This window comes from Lissotriton helveticus, chromosome 4_1 (assembly GCF_964261635.1).
Source record: "Lissotriton helveticus chromosome 4_1, aLisHel1.1, whole genome shotgun sequence".
Lineage (NCBI taxonomy): Eukaryota > Metazoa > Chordata > Amphibia > Caudata > Salamandridae > Lissotriton > Lissotriton helveticus.
In genome coordinates, this window is record NC_136063.1 from 714,927,446 (window position 1) to 714,944,427 (window position 16,982).

Sequence of the window (16,982 nt, forward strand, 5' to 3'; positions counted from 1 at the left end):
TTTTTTCTGAGTTTTATAGAGCGCGAACTAGAACCGAACCGAATCAGTTATCAGAGCGCTTTACATAGCACCAGTTATGTTACATGAGGACACACTTTCATTTTTTTAGGCACGGGGAGATTAAGTGATTTGCCCAGAATCACAGGGGGTTTTTTGGCGTCGTTATCGAGACTCGAACCCAGATCCCCAGGTCCGAGGCCGAGCACCTTAGCCTCTCCCCTCAAGGTCTCATGGTGAACAGCTAGAAGAGAGCATGCACACCATTGCATACAATCTATTTGCTCGGTATCATGATCAAAACTAAGGCATGCACCATGAAGCTCCCCCGTGAAGTTGCATTAGTTGAAGAAGGAGCCTTGCTCATTCCTCCATAAAGAAAGAATGTTGTTTGAATATAGGACTCGTAGCCTCATTTACTCAAGATCCCTCATTATCTAGCATATGAGAGGTAGAAGTCATTCATTCTATGCGTGACAAGCAGAGGGGACAGAGGGAATAGCATGTTATAAAAACTACACTACACTCACAATGAAAGGGTAGGGACATCTTCAGGGTGAAGCTAGACATAACAATTAAATTGCATATAAGTAGGCTGGATTGGCTTACATCTTGAGAGGGTTGATGACAGGTAGAAAATTGAAGGTGTGGTATGAATCTCCTACCAATTACCTAGAACCGCCAAGTAGTGTACTTCAAAAAAAGAGTATTACCAAGTGCAAATCTCATTCCTGCATAATTATATGGACAATGTATATGTACCGTGAACTATGAACAAGCCGGGAGGGACCCATTCTTTGAATCTGGCAAGAACAAGAACGGATAAGCTTGAACCTACTGCATAGAGAGTTAATTGATGCTACTCGCTGAGTATCCACCTAGTCTTTCCAGGTTTATAACAGTTTGACATTCAAGCATGTGCAGTGTTAAAACCTGAAGCTAGACTCCCCAGTTTTTCCAACTATGATTGAACTAAACAAACAACTGTACATGTGATAAAGCACAATTTTAATATTCACAAAACAGGACATATTTACTAATTGAAGACATGAAGAACTGAAAGTACACTTTGCATATATTAGACTCGGTTACACATGAAAATGAGACAAGAGTAGTAGAAGCACTTTAAAAGCGTGCTTTAAAATAAGATGAAGAAAACATGCGTACAAGGCAATACTAATACATATAAACGGGTTGCACTAATAAGAGTTCTTGTGAAAATGTTGTTCTTTAACATTTACTGGCAATTAAAATGGCCTAGGGTTTTTAATGCATTCTGTTGAGAATGCACCATTTTGAAAAGACGGTTAAAAAATGATTAGAAATACGATATGATCTTAAAATGTAACTATTTTCAACTAATAATGATTTGTGACAGTTATATATATTATCTATACAACATTATATTTGATGTTGGTTTAGAGCTCATTTCATTTAAATGTGTGATGCTAACTTAAAGGCCTTTTGGAAAATGTGTTTTCTACTGTTGACATTTCCCCTGACTTAATACAATGGTTTATTTTCCACTAGTGAAATGTTGCTTTATTTGTCTTGTACTTGTGTACACCCTGACACTCCTGAATTTTAACATTCACAGGGAAATATTCTTGTGGGAACAGAATTTCAGCAACTGCTATAGATGATTACTTTGCATCTATTTTTACTGATATTATGTCTATGTGGACTCTCAATCTTTCATTTCTAATGACCAGCATGGCAAATTATCTCACTGTGTTCTAGGTGACATTATGTGAATTTGAGCATACAACAGTCTTCAGATGGTAGTGTAATGCCACATCACTGGAAATTGCCAGGGACTTTATAAAAAGAGAAAACCCAAAGAGGGCCCAACGCTATTCTAGTTTTTCCTACTCTGAGACCCGGATGCTATGCTATGCTGATTTATTTTTTTTAGCCTGTCTCTTACTTTTGGACTGCCTTGCTGATGCTGCAGTTGGTAGCTGAAGGACTAAACCCTCTTTGCTGAACCATTTTAATTTTTCATTCTTTTTATTTCTTGTTAAGGCCATTGGACTCGCCCTTAATGGACTTTAAATTTGAATCCTTTTGTCCATCTTCGTAGGACTTGAGCTGTTAGACAACAAACTATCCTTCTGCCTTAATGGTGTGTGGTACTTTGTACCTTTGTATCAGATTCTGATAATAATCATCCAAAAAAGCCTACTTAAATGTTTGGTGTTGTTATATAAGGTGTGATATTCTTAACTGCAATTCTCAAAAAATTGCATGTGGCAATGAACTTCAATAACCGAGTTAATCAAATATCTGTCTGAGTCTATTATTAATTCCTATTGATTCTTTAATTTAAAAACTGTGCTTTTTACTGATGACTTAATGTTTTGAATGGAAAATCAGTGAGCTCTGTCAGAACATCAACTATTACTTCTTTTGTTCTGCGTTGGTGGTGCAGAGCTTTTGGTCTGCATAATCCTAACGACTTACTTTCTTCAGGAGGTTGGGTCTTCCTGCTGCTATCCTTTATTTCTACAGCATGGTTTTAAGAGTGGTGTACCTAAATTTGAACTCAAATGTGTGAGTTAGCTGTCAATTAATGGTCCTCATTGGACAGTTAACAGTGTTTAGTTACCCTAATTTCCACCCCTCTTATCAGTGGAGAAAGATCTGTCAGAGGATTATTGCCTCTGTGGTAAATGGAAGTGATTAAGATTTTCTAATCATAAAGGGCCCAGTACAGTTAGACTACTAAAGAAGAGTAACCACATAATAAAAATGTTACCACGCTTACCCTGCAACTCATGTTAGTCTGCTGGAGGTTCACCCGAAAACCACGGACAAAATATGCTTTAAACCTGGAATAGATTAATCTTGAGGAGAATGAATAGAAGCATCGTGTTCATCTAGACCGGGCCAACTCAGGTTCTCTGGCCCTATTGTCTGTATGGACCACTCTAGAAGCTGCCAAGTTCCTTACTTCATTCTTGCCCTATTAACTAGCCATTTTATGAGACCCGTGGGAGAACCACAAGCATTAATTATGTAAAAACCTTTTGAGTCAATAACCTTGAACCTACAAAGTATCCACAGGAGGTACCCTGACCACTGCAGACGGTACTGTTCCTTTTGGACGAGAACCAACTCCATTTGTGTGTGACTGGCCTCTGTCTGGCGATGAACAGTTACGAAAAGTATAATGGACTGGAAAGAAGCCCTGAGTAATAACCAATGGTTGAACTTATTTGATGCATTCAGCCCATCACATTTTGCTTTTCCTAGACACAAGCATTAACAGAGTCTCGAGAGGTGTTGGGATTTCATTAATACAACTTCAAAGTATATAGTCATTATTCCATCAGTGCTGTATGGCATATTTATAGATTAAACCTTTATTTAGCGCATTCTTTGTTTAACTTTCTCTCCATTAGAAATGATGAGTTATTGCTGCATCCCCATTATTTTGGTTTTGGGTGTCTGTGCGTGAAGAGGATTGTGGCGGTAAAGCTGTGGGTCACTGTGCATGCATGATTCCTATGGAAGTACATCTCCTTATGCATGCCTATTGTACGGAGACTGCAGAGAGCATTTATGCAAGCTAGGATGATGACCACATGGATAGTGAATATGTGGTAAATGCGCTGGGAGTGGTCTGATATGCTGAAATACTATTGAAGAGTAGAATGTTGAGAGTATGTGTGTGTACCAGAGGCAGTTTTTCCGTGTCTGACATAAACACCAGAGCTGATAAAAGTTTGCACAAATGTCCTCACCAGTTCAGAATAGGAAAATTCCAAATTTAATCTGAACCATACCAGTTTCTTTGGATTCCACTTCCCAGAAACCATGCCACCCTTGCTATGAAATCTAGAATAGGTGAGAGCTTGACTGTATGGTAGCAGTAGCTCAGGGGGATTTCAGGTTTCCATTTGTTTGGTCGGATAGCCCGGGGAGACAATTTCAGATGTGACTTCGTCCTCAATCTAGTAGGGCCATAAAATTTGATTGGATGAGGAAAGTGAAAAACTGAATGTTTTCTTGTGTTTTCATTTGCTATGTATGTTGTTTGAACCGCGTTATGTGGATCTGTAGGATTCCACAGAAAATTCAGGTGTTATTGACAAGTACTCCACAAGTGATATCGCATTGAGAGCATTGACTAGGCCACCCACCCATGAGACTCACTGATAATTTCGTGCCTTTCTCAAAATTACAATGTAAGTGTATTGTAAAAAAGTTTTCCTGTAGGAGATTTGATGATTCCCTCAATAGGATTTACAAATTAGAGTATTGATTGCTGAATGATATTAGTGGGAATTCTTAAAAATGATAAACAAATACATTTTGTTTAAGCCTCTTCTGCTATAGTTTGGAACCCTAGCTGACCTACAATGAGGTAGTAATGTGTGTATTCTTATTAAAGGCAATATATGTACTAATTAGGGATTACCCAGCTTCATATCAGTCTTAAAGTTCACCATAGTTTTTTGGGGTTTGAAAAACTAAGGGGTCTAGTCCCAAAGGTAAGCTTAAATATCAGTAAATATACATGTGTACATGTACTCTTACTCCTTTGAGAGTCTCTACTACTACATCATTTAATTCAGCTTGGTTTTTAATCCTGGCCAAGAGGCACCCTAATAAAGCTTATAGCGCACCCTTTAGTTAGATTTACTTCACATTATATCTTTGTTTCTCACCCCTCATCACACCCTGCTTTTCTAAGGTTTAGCATACCGCTCTTTAAAAAAAAAACATCCCTGAGCTCCTCCATCTCAGAGTAAGGGGTTGTAGCCTGCATTATGACTATGTTCATAATGCAAGGCAGGTACCCTATGATGAATCATGTCACCTTTGGGTGGGTGAGGGGCACCCCTTTAGCACTCTTCCGTATATTTTAGATCCCGGGGTTCCTGTGTGTTTCTAAGGCAGAATCTTAACATGGTCATGAGCATCATGGCAGGATGTAAATATACTAATGTGCGAGCTCTTAAAAAATTATAACAGGCCTCTATACCATACTGATGTTTAATGGATGTATACAATGAATTGACATCCATAGTTACCATGATGTATGTACTGCACCAAGAGATATCACTCATCTTACGTGAAAAGTAATTTGTGTCTTGAATATGGCAGGCTGGTCACTTATTCACACAGGAAAAGATACAGGAACCTATATATATATATATATATATATATATATATATATATATATATATGAAACATTACAATCATGAAATTACAACCCTTGTCCTCATACCTGGAAACCAGAAAACACATACACGGGTTCACGCCCTCGAAAAATGAGCAATAAACTGATAGTGTATCAATCTAATGAAATATAGGACCCAAAAAAGCATAATTGAAAAGACTCTAAAAAGGTAGAGGTCAGGGGGGATAGATCGGGGGACCCTAGATGAGTCAGATTCTGTGAATGTCAGGGGGGATCCGCCATGAGAAATTAACTAAAGATATGGCCCTGTGGTGGTCGGGTTGCCCCGCAATGCTGTGAGCAACCCCGCCAGACTGACAGTAAAGGCAAGAAAGATGACTCTCAACGTCCTCGACCCCAGTTTCAGAAGAAGAAAGTTGCTGATTTAACAGCTAGATATTCCACGGATAGTGAAAACACAGCTTCAGAACCTGACGTGGGCGCTGACACTACTAGACAGCGCGGCAGAAATTACAGTAATGCGGGAAGCATTGCGTCCATTTCTGAAGGTGACAGCAACTGACACGTTTGTTGCTGTTGAGAAGGCTGACACTAGAGTGGCTCCTCCTGAAAGACTCTATGAAATAGTTCTTTTAATTGAAGTTGACATACAACGTACTATAAAAGTTTTTTGGGGGGAGAATCTTACAACCACCCATGACATTTTGTTAGCGGAGGTAGAGTGGCCCCCGCCCTTCATTCTTACCACTCCGCAAAGGGAGGAGGTTATCCTCCCTGCTTTCGCACATACTTTGCAAAAGGAGCAGGCCCTGATTTTGCAGAAGAATGGGCTAAGGTGCTTGCACCAGCAGTGTACCATACTCAATGTGGATGGGACAAATTTTCTCCCAGACATGAGATTCCTTTGCGGTCTATGCCACAACCTCAACCCCAATACCCCATGTGACATGTAGCGATAGCTCCCGTGGCAGAAATCCTTGAACATTTGGAATATCAAGGTGTAATTGAAATGTGTGTGTCTCCGATAAATAATCCTCTTTTTACTGTGGCCAAGCCTGATGGCTCGTACCGTTTGGTATTGGATTACCGGCACTTAAACTCCCATTGTCGGACCTGGGCGGTACAGAATACTCACAGTTTGGCCCTTGTGGATAGACTAATGCGTAAAAGGTTTAAGACCACACTTGACATATCCAATGGCTTTTTTAGCCATAACCTGTCCTCTATTAGTAGTCACGGTACAGCATTTACCTGTGGCGGTAAACAAAAACAGTTCCAATGATTAGTTATTGGCTATTAGAACAGTCCTGGCGTCTTTGCCGCCCGGATAGTCTCTCTTTTGGAGAGGCTCAACACTGATGCGTGCTCCTATGTGGATGACATTTAACTCACAGATGACGAATTATGGACGCATCTGTGTCGCGTTGACCGCATAATCTGTTCTTTTGCGGACTTCGGTTACAAATTTAACTTTGCAAAATCACATATTGCAGAGTTTACAGTATTGTTCTAGGGCTATGAGCTCAACAATGAAGGTCGAGGCTTGATCAGCTCACTTCCTGGAGAAATGCGTACAAATGCGTGCTCCAACAACTCTGAAAAAACTGCAATCTTTACTGTGTTTTTTGAATTTTGGTTGTACTCACGTTCCCAATTATGCTTAGCATATCAAGCCGCTTTATTCCTTGGTACAACCTACTTTCTCCAAATCTTGCTGGCTGCCTGAACATTCTGCAATTTTGCAAACTTTGCAGTCTGATCTTCTTGAATCTAGATTCGTACGGACTCATGACAACCATACCAACCTGGTAATAAGAATTGTGCCTGGGGTGGTGGGTTTCACGAACCTGACTTTTAATGAGGTTGACACAGTGCCTATCGCTTACAAATCACACTTGTATACTTCGGCTGAAATGCGATTTTCCTCTGTGTAAAGGGTTTTGACTGCAGTGCAAATAGCGATTCTGAAAGAATGTACACTGTCACTGGGGAAGCACATGTTGGTTGTTACACCTTATCCTGCCTTGGAGGCAGTGACGAAAGTCAGTGTGCCGAATTCAAAGGCCTTGCACCCCCGGTGGATACAATGGGCCACATCTTTGACGTCTCCCGATGTCACCTTCATTTTTGATTCCTCTTTGCAGACTCAGGAGTTCTTGCAGTATAAATGTGTTCATCCTGCTCCTCTGACCATGCAACGCTGGAGGATTTCCTTGTATCATTTACACAGATGGTTCAGCTCAACCGGCGACGGGGTCTAAACATCCTTATTCGGCGGCCTGTGCAATAGTGGTTGGTACCATAGTGAATGGAGAGTTCAAGTCCGATGTCATGCATACACAGATATTAGGGGAGTGTACCGCCCAATTGACAGCGCTCCGTGCCTGCACTGGCGTACGCTGATCCTAGTGTGACTACTCACATTGTGAGTGACTCTTACTACTGTGTACAGTCTTACAACGACAACGTATTCTTTTGGACTCAGAATGTCTATTGTGATTCCAAAAGTAGCACAATTAAACACAAAATGCTTTGGGTTCGAGTGGCTGAGCTTAAAGAACGGCTCCCACTCGTGTTTGTAATTCATACTCTTGGTCACCAACGCGTGGGGGTACACGCTGTTGGTAACGGTCTTGCTGATGAAGCAGCGAAGACAGCAGTTGCGACATACTTAGTAGCAGCAGTTACACGTTCCAAAAGTAAGACTGATGATGACATCTTAGCAGCTATTGCCGCAACAGACAAGGGAGGTAATTACCCTAAAGGTTTCCCTTCTAAGTACTCTTATAATTTAAGTCCTAATAAAGTTCCCTATGTGAGAATTAACGACATTGGTGAGAGGTTGATTCCCAACGCGGACCGCAGGCAGGCTTTGATAACAGCGTCTCACGAGGGTATGGCCTCGGCTCATGAATGCGCATCAGCTACTGAATCTCTCCTACAACAGCTTTACTGGTGGCGCAGATTTACAAACAGGCGTGTGATTATGTCCTGCATTGTGACATATGCCAGCAGGTGAAACCTTTAACCACTGCGCGCCCGCCCCAGACACAGTTGTACATATCTAATATACCGCTTGGGTGTGTTTATGTAGATCACTAAGGTCCTTTCTCTTCACTGCGTATAGGTACATCTTAGTGGCAGTATATTTGTGCACACGCTTTATTTGGGTGTGGCCATAAAGGAGCGCTGATGCCCACACTATCATCATGGATTTGTGTTTCTTTGTGGGCATTTTTGCATGTGGCACCTTTCATTCGGACCAGAGTCCAGCGTTCACCTCTAAGATGTACAAGGATGCCACGGCTTCATTGGGGGTCCAAGTCAAATTTTGGTCTCCATACAGGCCTGAGGGCAATAGTGTTGTGGAGCGAATGAACCGTGACTTAGAGCAATCCTTGACAGCTAAGGTTATAGGTACAGCCCGGAACTGGCTAACCCATCTCTATAGTGTACAGCGTGCACTAAATAATCTCCCTAGTAGGTCTCTGGGAGGGCGGACCCCATACGAAATTCTCTATGGAAACAAAATGTTTGTTCCGGACCTTGAGGGTCTGGATGTGGTGGCTTCTGCCACATCCTTTGACGTAGATGAACATTGTGATATTTTACAGAATCTACATAAGACCAGAGACAGTCTAGCGAAGGAACATTTGCCCTCCACATCTGATGCTGCCCTTCTGATTCTGGAAGTTGGCTGGCTACCCCGAGTTGGTGATCCGGTCCGTGAGAAGGTGGAGAACAGGAAGGAGTTTGGCTCCTCATATGGAGCACCAGTTCCTGTACTTGGCGTGCAGGGCACAATAACAATCATTTTACCTCCACTTCCTGGTCACAAGGAAAACAGGTACATCTCTATTGACAATGTCAAATTACAGCGAGTGTCCGATTCTTCTTAGTATGACACCTGCGGTTTCTTGTCCAGCGAATCTGCGAAATTCTGTTTTGACTCATGCGAGTAACACCGGACCTGACGTTGCCATCGAGATGCCTACAGTTACAAATCCTTTATTGAGTTCACCGGCTGGTAATCCCCTTGATGATACTGAGTACACTTATCTCACAGATTTGTCGATGCCTGAAGTGCAGTTAACCAGTCACGCTTTTCATTTGACACTGACTCGACCACATCAAAATCACCCTCAAAGATTTCAATTTTTGCAGTTTGGTTTAAAAGACATTTTTTGATACCACCTTGGACTTACATTTGGCTGGTGCTTTTCTCAATTTTTTTGTTCATGTCCATTGGATTTGTGGTGTATTTTTTCCGCTTTGTGAACGGTCATTATGTTAAAGAAAGATCTACAATTAGACTTATTGATGGAACTTTAGCACCCCACTCCTCATCTCATATCATGCAGAGGGACCAGACTTTTGTTAATATCACTGCTTGGCCCGTATTAGATGGGATTGTATGGGATGCTGTAAGATTTCAAATTCAATGCCCCTCAGAGGTTATTAATGTCCCCAATGTACTATGCGTTTCAATGGGGGATGTGGTTAAACAAAATATACTCTCTGATGATTGGAATGTCCAAGCCATAGAAGCTCTGTTTTCTGAATTGAAATATTATACTGCTTTTGATGCTGAAGATTTGTATTTGGACTCAGCAAATTATGCTGATTTACTTTGCTACCAGCACTTTGGCAATCATTTTCTGCACAAAGCAAACACATTTAGAAATGTGGTTAATTACACACAATGGGAATATTGTCCCGCTCCTGTTGAGGGAAGCTCCAAAACTCTTTTGGAAAAGTTTACGTATTTTACTGATTTTAATCAATCTAATCCTGAAGCATTTTCTTTTAAGATGACAGGCAAGTCCTCTTCCAAAGTTAGACTTACCCACACAAAATTGCTGTATTCGAAGTCCTTTATCGACCACTTGGCTATAGGGGGCTATGAACTGTGGAAAGATACTAGTGATCTTAAATCTATTTGGAGTTCTAAAGGCTGGTAGGTACAAGGCACTGAGGCTTTGCATCGTACATGTCTCATCCCAAACCATATGTTGTTTCAGAATTCGACTATTTCGCGAACCACCTGCTTTGGATTGCTACATCTAAAAAATTAGATGCTCTTTCAATTCCTGATTTGGGAAACTACCCTACATGGTACAATCACACAGATAAGTCCCCTGATGAGTTAAAGAATCTGATACCAAATTCCTCTTTTAATATTTCCAGTTTTGATTCTCAAGATTGGTTATTATGGCAGAAAAGTTCAGATCTGTGTCAACATCATTTTCTGGGTTTGGACCCGGGCTACACACAGGCTAGGGTGGATCCTCGTTTTGAAAGTGACCACACTGTTACTAACTATTCAGTAGGCAAATTATGTCAGAATTGGCTCAAACATTCTACCTTGGCGTCAGTGAAGCTTCACTTGTCCAAATTGACTGATGATGTCGATCTAAATGATTTTGTTAAAGGCCCTGCAAGTGGCAGGTCGAAAAGATTTATTTATGGTTTATGTGCTGTTTACAATGAAGTGTGGAAACTGTTGCAAATAGAAGCTGCATCTAGATTACATGCTATCGATTAGGCCAACTTAGAAAAAGTACTTGCAGTTGTTGATAATAGCATTAACACCCTTTCTTCCCGAATGTACACATTGGATAATATTGTTTCATCTGTTGTTTATATAGTGCAGGAAGATGTATCTGTTTTGTACCATGGTCAAAATCAATTACGTTCAATCATGCAATTTGCTTGGATATTACATACGTTGAAGGCTGGTAAAGTTCCTTGGGACTACATGAACACTTCTCTGTTTTTACCATTTAATTTGACTGTTAAACAACTATTTATGTCTATGAAGGATGCTACGTATTCCCTTTTGCATATTGGAAAACTAGAGCCTATACCATTTTCTGTGGCTGAATATAATTCAGCTGTATGGCTCATTCATGGGTTAATAACATTGCCTTTTCCCTTATTCAAATTCGATTCATGTATGAAGTACTATGCCATTGGCAGATATGAACCTTTGGGAAATGCCTTTCTCCATGAAGTTTGGTCACTGCCATTTACCTATAGGTGCCTGAGGGAGGGGAAAAAAGTTTATTTAAAGGGTGAAGATTGCACTTCGACACCTGATCATTCATTAGTCTGCAGGAACATCCAATTGTATGTCTCTTGTAATTCAAACACCCCGAATTTAGCCTTCATTTTTAAAGGAAATCCCATCCCAGGTATAACTACGACTTTCACGTTGCTAGCAAATGGTAGTTGTTTGCTTTTAAATAATGAAGATTGCTGTGGTATGCTGACAGGCATGCCGTACATTGTGACTGTTTCCCAACGTGTAGTCTGTTGTAAAAATTTGCTCTTCCCTCCTCCGCATGGGAAGCTCGATGTATCCATCTGGGCTTCCATTCCGACCTTGAAAGCAGAGTTCAACAAAATGAGTCGAATAAGGGCTCTTTTGTCTCAAAAAGAAGTCACCCTTACATCTTCGCATGAAACATTTGTCCTTCACGTAGCAAACACTTGCACTGAGGTGCATGCCCTTTTGAATACTGATCTCCCCCTGCACTTTGGTGCTTTGATTCACACTATATTTAATGCCTCGTCGACCACAGGATTGGTGCACTTTTTTAAAATAGTAGGTTCTGGCCTTGTGACCTCATTCCAAACTATATTTGGTGTGATAACGGCATTTTTTCATCCTATTTTATCCAGCCTCTCTGGCGGTTTACTGTTAATTCTCACCTTGGCTGCCGGTGTACTGCTGTTAATTTGCTTGCTCAAAAATGGTTGCACATTCTGTAGTACATGACAACCTGCCCCGGCTGCTCCAACTTCGTTACCGGATGCTTGAATACTATGGATCGCTACCTCTGGATACATTGAGTGTGGCGTATGGATTATCTTTCCGGTTTTCGTACTGTACATGCGTGCAGCCTGTCTTGCATTGCCTGGATTGCAGTTTTGAATGGGCTCTGGATTTGTGTCTCTGCAATACGGTGTCTTCTATTCCGAATTATGATCTACTAATGAGTCCCCAAGTTGCTCATGAACTAGACTGTTCTGGTGTCGGGATTATGGCCTGCACGGCGGCACATGAAGTCCTAGGTAATTGGAATATATGGACTGCAGCCCATGACTTTCTGTCTCGCAGTTATCTCGAAGAACACCCGAGTTTTCCTCTGATGGTGCTAGAGGCTCATGCTGTTGAGGAACATGTGTGTTCTTTTCCATTACTGAATTGGATGGCTGAAATGTTTACTGACGTTAACAACAACTTCCTATTGGAGGCGGTTGCAACGTACTGTGCCTATACGCTGTAGGATTGAAGTGACAATTTTTTTCTTATAGACACGTACTGGACTGATTCTTTTCTCTTCATTTTTTCTTTCTACAGATTATATGTGTTAGACACTATATACCCCTGTTGGGTTTTGAATTTTTTTGTGGTTACTAATTCAGAATTTTACTCCCAATTATCCAGTTTGGCAACATTTTTAACTTGGTTCTGTCTCATTCCATCTTGAACTCTGCATTCTAAAATTGCCCCTCTTCTTGTGCGTTCTCCGATCAAGGGAGGGTGTAGTGAAGGCAGACCTCTGCTTGCGCACATTGCTATGTTAGCATAAGCTTATTAGAAGTTTAAAAGCCATTTTGCCTTCTGCCGCCTTTGCACACGACACTGCAGGTAGCTGTTGTTGTAAGTTTGACTGCGTAAATATCTTCACATGGGAATGGCTTGTTTTCAACATCTCTAGACTTACATTGCAACCTTAGTCTGCACAGTGAGTGCTAAAGCCTCCAAGGTTATCATAACAAATGTTAGCTGTTATTCGGGTTCATCGTCCCACGCTTAGACACAACATAGATGCAGCTGCAGTTAACTGAAATTCTGGCGCCTTTAATATGGAACTGCATACATGATACAAGGCACTTGAAAGAATTCCGTTTCCAGAGAGACAGAGAGCTTTTGCAGATCTTAGAGGTATGGGGTCCCCTATTCAAGGCTAAGAGACCTTCTATATTTTATAAAGCATAGTTCCTAGCTAGGGTGTGGCATACAAGGCTCTATAGGACCTGTTTCCACCCATTATGATATGATTTTTCCTTTTGTGTTTTATGAAATTGTAACAATGCTGCTTGTATTATTTTTCATCATGTGCCTGCTTATGCTCGCAAAAATACTGCATCTTAGAGCACGTCGTTAAAATAAACATTTTAAACTTTACTGTGTCTCTTTTTTACCCGTGCTGTGGACTGGTATGTGAATAACAAACGAAAGAGTGTTCTTGATTCCCACCATTCCTGAGAGTAACCTAAGTCGCATGATCTGGGTTATCTAATCCTTGGTTCCTTTACTATAGGATGAAGAACTAATGTGACACTGATGCTAGTCGGTTAGGGGTTCTAAGTACTGAGGTGAGTTTTTGGTCCACCACAATTCACTGAGGTCCTGGGTCTCTGTGCACAGTTCTGTGTCTGAGCAGAATCCCTGCAACATACTGACACATCTAGGAAATCCGTCCTGGTGTTATGTATTTTATGTGTAAATGACAAATTTAAGTTGTAGGTTCCAATGTGTAGTGAAAAGTCTTCTAAATCACATCTAGGACCCTCCCATATGATGAACAAGTCATCAATGTATCTTGTCCATAGTGTAATGTGCCTCGTTCATTGTTCATTATCTTCTATCCACACATGGTTCGCTTCCCACCACCCCATGAAAATACAGGCGTAGCTTGGCGCAAAGAAACTGCCCATCGCAGTGTCGACCAGCTGATGACACCATATTCGTTAAATACAAAAAAGTTATTGTTCCAACAAAATTCCAACATTTCAAGCAGCATTGCATTGTGATGAAACTTGAAGATAAATTCCCTGAAGAAAAATTAGCAGGGGAAACAGCAATTACTATGCGGATGTTACCACGCAGTACCATTACATCGCATGCGTTACAATGCATGCGATGTAACAACGCATAGCTATTACTACGCATACCGTTACATCACATGCGCTTTCACAACGCATGCGATGTAATGGGTACCCATGTCATTGTGAGGAAACTGAGGCTGTTTCCTCACAACGACGTAAGCAGGCATGAAATGGAGGACACTGAGCCGTTGCACAGGGATGACAATGCTGGGAGAGGGACCAGGAGGAGAGTGAGGTAAGTGGGATTGCGCTTGGGGTGGGGTGGGGGTTGCTTTTGTTGTAGTTTTGTAATGTTTGTGTAGTGTAGTGTTTTAGGCTTTAGGGTAGTGTAGAGGGGGTCGTGCAGGGTAGTGTTTCAGTCTAGGGTCTGGACTGGGGGTAGGCGCAGGGTCGTGCTTGGGGTTTAGGGTAGTGGTGTAGTGTAGTGTTTTAGGGTTTAGGGTACTGTTGTAGTGTTTGTGTAGTGTAGTGATTTAGTGTTTAGGGTAGTGTTGTATTGTTTGTGTAGTGTAGTGTTTTTGTGTTTAGGGTAGTGTTGTTATGTTTGTGTAGTGTAGTGTTTTATGGTTTAGGGTAGTATGGTAATGTTTAGAATTCTAAATACATCGAGGTGTGTTCAAGGAGGCTGTCAGAGTCCAAAACTATAGGTCTCCCAGGAGGGTCTTCCCTATTCTTATGAATTTTAGGCCGCAGTAGAAACAGGGGACCACTAGTTATTTCACACAGAGAAATGAAAATTCCTCTGTGGTCAGTAGTCTACACAGTGTTTGTAAGCCTGAGCAGTAGTCCTCTCATAGTTTCCGCTGTGGTCAAGCTGTCTGAGTGCCTCTTGGTTATATTTGTTGACATCCCAGAGGACCACATTCCCCCCTTTGTCAGAGGGTTTGATAATAATGTCATTGTCCTCTTGCAACGTTCTAAGGGCTTCCCTCTGACCCTGTTGATGTTGGATGCAATGTTATGTATATGTGTGTTTGTGTGTAGATTACTTTTAAAAAAATGCTACAGCACTATTAACTATTTTTTTAAATTTTAAAATAAAGTATACTAAATGTAATTAAAATGTCCTTTTTTAATTTATTGAAAATACAACTCCCACCATACACAAAATGTTTATATGTATACATTGTGTATTAAAAATTGCTACAATTTATGTATGGATTTAATTTAAATTAAATTAGATAAAATAATATGTATTTACAATGTATACACCACTGGGTAGTTTCCATAGGAAATGCATTTTTTTTGGTTTGCTTATATCTGTGTAGCCATTCGATGAATTTTCACAAACCTTTTTAAAAACTTTACCTCAGCTGCTTCCTGGAAAGTGTTAGGGTGATCCGTCAAGCGGGGGCATTGAAAAAGCATTTTTCCCATTCATTTTTCCATAGAAACTTTAGACAAAGTAACAGCCCAAACTTATTCACACCAAAACTTGCAGAAAGCTAAATCTTGGTCAAGAAAGAGTGCATTTTGTGGTTTGGTATAATTATGTTGAGTAGTTTTTGAGGAATTAAGGCTTTAAAAAGTTGTATATTTTACGCTGCTGCGGATCTGGGACAGATTCGTGGAACAGCGTGCTCAATCCTGAATTGTGATTGGCTGGCCACCACCTTAAGGAAAAGTTGTGACCACCATCTTAGGACAAAGAGACTCGATCCTGAGTCCCAAAAAATACAACTAAAAAGATGTAAGGGGGCAGGTAAGGGTCATCCTTACCTAACTATTACTTCCCATTTGCCGCTGGGTAGTTATTATTAGGTGGGCTTTTCCATAAATTAAAAATGTTTTGGTTTGCTAATTACTTTGGGGTCGATTGACAAATCATCACTAAATTTTACATAAAAACAGCAAATTCACCTCACCTTCTTCCTGGATAGTTTTGGGGTGATCTGTCAAGTGGAGGCTGAGAAAAAAAGGTTCCAAAAGCAAATTTCCACATATATTTTCCATAGCCTTTTTGAAGCAGCACTACTGTAAAAAATGAGAATGGAATTACACCATAATTGGACCACAGTGTCAGGAAATTCACAATTGCCACAGTCATGCATCCGCATCCATGCAGTACTTTAAAAAGAACCCGAGTCATTGTTAAACCCAGTATGGTCAATTGATGGTATGATATAGAATAGACCATTCGACACTAAAATATGGCTGCTGCTTTGGTAGCAAGTATCCTTTGACTGTAAAAACACCTGAGCACTCTGATGGTTAAGGGAAGTGCACATGCCTACTGCTGCGCACTTCAATTGAGCTTTGTTCGAGAACACATCTTGGAACCGTTTCTGCGCAGTTTATGTGCTGCGGGAGAAAACAGCTTTTGTTCGAGAAATTAGAGTAAGCGGTAAAGTCAAGTTCCGCTTATTTGGCAAATATTGTATTAGTGAGTGAGAGGGTTAGTAACTATTTGCAGCCTATGAGAGAAGCTACTTTGTGAAGACTCGTCAGGAGTTTTCGTGTTCTTCCGACCAGCATCTTGAGATTGGAAGCTGAGAACTACTGTTTGAAATTGCAGAGAAAACCAAATACCGACACACTTTCTTGAGCCAGAGTATCCAGTCGAGAGTACAGTGTGTCATCAACTCCGCCTACAATTAAAACTTTTCCAAGACAGTAACCTGATTTTAGTAGTAGCTTTGCTGTTCCCTCTCTTGCGCTTCTCCCTTTATCTTTCCTCCCTTGTGTCCCTTCCTGGTTCCTTCTTGCACGCATTGTATAGAGGACATTAAACACTGGTGAAGACTTGAATCGACTACAGAAAGACAATCACCTTACCAAGACAAAATTGGAAACTCAAATTAATATAGTTCATTTGGAGATAGAAGGTAGGGTAGAGGAAATGTATGTCTAAGTTAGTGCAAGGTATTAGAATTCTATTCATGACTTCTCTCTATTACAGATAGTTAAACTCTATTCCAATTGAACACCGTTATAC